Source organism: Ictidomys tridecemlineatus, chromosome Y, assembly GCF_052094955.1.
Source record: "Ictidomys tridecemlineatus isolate mIctTri1 chromosome Y, mIctTri1.hap1, whole genome shotgun sequence".
NCBI classification, from domain to species: Eukaryota; Metazoa; Chordata; class Mammalia; order Rodentia; family Sciuridae; genus Ictidomys; species Ictidomys tridecemlineatus.
Window position 1 is genome coordinate 6741984 of NC_135494.1, and position 3887 is coordinate 6745870.

The 3887-nt window shown below is 40.6% G+C and overlaps 2 pseudogenes; both read left to right on the forward strand.

Moving 5' to 3' along the window:
• Positions 1-240: 240 nt before the first annotated feature.
• Positions 241-2902, forward strand: LOC101978173 (serine/threonine-protein kinase Sgk1 pseudogene; annotated as a pseudogene).
• Positions 1453-2902, forward strand: LOC144372015 (serine/threonine-protein kinase Sgk1 pseudogene; annotated as a pseudogene).
• Positions 2903-3887: the final 985 nt, after the last annotated feature.

Consider the following 3887-nt stretch of genomic DNA (forward strand, 5'->3'; position numbering starts at 1 on the left):
TTATATCTAATACATAAAGAAATTTAAAAAATACATGACAAAAAATCTGATTAACAAATAGGCAAATGAGGTGGGTACCCACCTCCCACCCAGTGGCTGCAAGAGCATCTCCCTGGAGACTTGTCATATCCCGACATCCGTCCCCCGGAATCCTGCAGTGGTGATGCTTATGTTTCGGAGCAATGATGGAAAGAGAAAAGCCATGGCTGGTGGCAAATTAAAGAGGGAAACCAACCGGGGAAACAGATGCCCTAACCAAGCGGGTGCCACCCTGGATCTATAACTGTGAACTCCTCACTGTGGAAAATGGTAAACGAAGACATGAATGGATTCCCAGTCAAGAAATGCTCAGCCTTTCAATTTTTTAAGAAGCGGGTTCGAAGATGGATCAAGAGCCCGATGGTCAGTGTGGACAAGCATCAGAGTCCCAGCCTGAAGTACACTGACCCCTCAGGGGTCCATATCCCCCCTGGGGAGCCAGACTTTGAGCCTGGCTTGTGTCAAACATGCCTGGGTGACCATAATTTCCACAGAGGGATGCTCCCTCCAGAGAAGGAATCCTGCTCATGGGAAGTCCAACCTGGGTGTGAAGTGAAAGAGCCATGTAGTCACGCCAACATCCTGACCAAGCCTGACCCAAGAACCTTTTGGACTACTGATGATTCAGCTTTCATGAAACAGAGGAGGATGGGCCTAAACGACTTTATTCAGAAGATTGCCAATAACTCCTATGCGTGCAAACACCCTGAAGTTCAGTCCATTTTGAAAATCTCCCAACCTCAGGAGCCAAAGCTTATGAATGCCAACCCTTCTCCTCCACCAAGTCCTTCTCAGCAAATCAACCTTGGTCCATCATCCAATCCTCATGCTAAACCATCTGACTTTCACTTCTTGAAAGTAATTGGGAAGGGCAGTTTTGGAAAGGTTCTTCTAGCAAGACACAAGGCAGAAGAAACATTTTATGTAGTCAAAGCTTTGCAGAAGAAAGCAATCCTGAAAAAGAAGGAAGAGAAGCATATTATGTCGGAGCGGAATGTTCTACTGAAGAATGTGAAACACCCTTTCCTGGTGAGCCTTCACTTCTCTTTCCAGACTGCCGACAAACTGTACTTTGTCCTAGACTACATTAATGGAGGAGAGCTATTCTACCATCTTCAGAGGGAGCGCTGCTTCCTAGAACCATGGGCTCGCTTCTATGCTGCTGAAATAGCCAGTGCCTTGGGTTACCTGCACTCTCTGAACATTGTTTATAGAAACTTAAAACCAGAGAATATTTTGCTAGATTCACAGGTACACATTGTCCTTACTGACTTTGGACTCTGCAAGGAAAATAATGAACACAATGACACGACATCCATCTTCTGTGGCACACCTGAGTATCTTGCACCCGAAGTACTTCATAAGCAGCCTTACGACAGGACGGTGGATTGGTGGTGCCTGGGGGCTGTTTTATAGGAGATGCTGTATGGCCTGCCACCTTTTTACAGCCGAAACACAGCTGAGATGTACGATAACATTCTGAACAAGCTGCTCCAGTTGAAACCAAATATCACAAATTGTGCAAGACATCTCCTGGAGGGCCTCCTGCAGAAGGACAGGACAAAGAGGCTCGATGCCAAGGACGACTTTATGGAGATTAAGAATCACGTCTTCTTCTCTCTGATTAACTGGGATGATCTCATTAATAAGAAGATAACGCCCCCTTTTAACCCAAATGTGAGTGGGCCCAGCAACCTGCAGCATTTGGATCCTGAGTTTACCGAAGAGCCTGTCCCCAACTCCATCGGCAGGTCCCCTGACAGCATCCTCATCACAGCCAGCGTGAAGGAAGCTGCTGAGGCATTCCTGGGCTTTTCATACGCACCTCCCATGGACTCTTTCCTCTGAACGGTTTTAGGGGTGGTTTTGAAGGATTTCATGTGTGTTTTAAATGTTTTAGTTAGCCTTTGGGCAGAGCTGCCAGCTGACAGGACATCTTAAAAGAGAGAATTTGCACATCTCTGGAAGCTTGGCAATCCTGTTGCACACTGTTTGCTGGAAGCTTTTCAAAGAGCACACCCTCCTCTCAGTGAGCTCGTGAGGTTTTCATTTTTATCCTTCCTTCCAACGAGGTGCTATCTCTGAAATGAGCATTAGCGTGCCACCCTAGACAGATGCAACGATCTTGTTAGGAGGAAGATGCTGATCTAAGAAGGATCTTCTGTGGGTCTGTCTGGGCTGTGATAAGGAATATTCTGAAATGTGCCTTTTCTGCTGAGATCGTGTTAGCTCCAAAGCTTTTTCTATCGCATAGTGTTTCAGTTCTTTATTTTTCCTTGTGGATATACCATGTGAACAATGGTATGAGTGTGGTATGCCTGATCATAGATGGATTTTATTATAAGCATCAATGTGACACTTGCAGGACACTACAATGTGGGACATTGTTTGTTTCTTCCATATTTGGAAGATAAATTTTATGTGTAGACTGTTTTTTTTGTAAGATATTGTTAATAACTAAACTTTATTGAAATGGTCTTGCAATGACTTGCATCCAGAAGCTTAAAAGAAAGCATTGCTGCAACAAATATTTCTATTTTTAGAAAGGGTTTTTATGGACCAATGCCCCAGTTGTTGAAGCCGTTTGGTGTTTTCATTGTTTAAAATGTCACCTGTAAAATGGGCATTATTTATGTGTTTTTTTTTGCATTCCTGATAATTGTATGTATTGTATAAAGAAGGTCTGTACATTGGATTATAACACTAGTATATTTAAACTTACAGGCTTATTTGTAATGTAAACCACCATTTTAACGTACTGTAATTAACATGGTTATAATATGTACAATCCCTTCTTCCTACCACACAACTTTTTTTGTGTGCAATGAACCAATTTTGGTTTGCAATAAAACCTTGAAAAATATTTACAAAAAAAACCCCAAATAGGCAAATGAATTTAATACTTCTCAAAAGAAAAAATACATGTGTCAAAAAATACATAAAAATAATATAATGTCATTAGAAATTATAGAGATGGAAACAAACAAACAAACTACACTGAGATTTTATCTCACATCAGTTAGGATGCCAGTCATAAAGAATGGAAGTAATAATAAATGGTGGCAAGGATGTGGAGAAAAAGGAACACTATACAATTTGTATACTCTTTTTGGGATTGTAAATTTAGTACAATCTCTATGGAAATCAGAAAGACTAGGCATGGAACTACCATATGATTCAGCTATTTGGTATTTACCTGAAGAATGAAAGGCATGGTACAAAAATACTCAGCATGTTTGACAATGGCCAAATTATGGAACCAGCTAGGTATCCATCAATGGATTATGGATAAAGAAAATGTGGTACTAAAGACAAGAGAATTTTATTCAGGTGTAAAGAAAAATTAAATTATGTCATTTGCAGGAAAATGGGTAGAACACAAAACCATCATATTAAGCAAAGTAAACCAAACTCAAGGAAGTCAAGGATCATATATCTTCTCTCACATGCAAACTATAGAGCACACGAGAAAAGAAATGTTTGCAGTTATGTGTCCTAAAAATCACAGGGAGATTAATAGAGAAAAGTGATCAATGGGTGGAAATCCAGGAGGGAAGGAAGAAATGCTGTGGAGTGGTATTAGCCAAATACATTGTCATATTTTATGCATGTATAAATATATAGCTATAAATCCCATCATTAGATACAACTATAATGCATTATTAAAAAATATGTGTGTGTGGGGGGATTGAATAAGATATATCTTCCAATGATGACTCAAACTCTCTGTTTCAGATCAAAGAATGAATGAAGTTCCCACAACGTGAAACAAAGATGCTTGGCACATAATCAGTGACATGTTCAGAAGAAATTCTTCAGAGACAGGGACTCACGTGGAGTTACTTGCC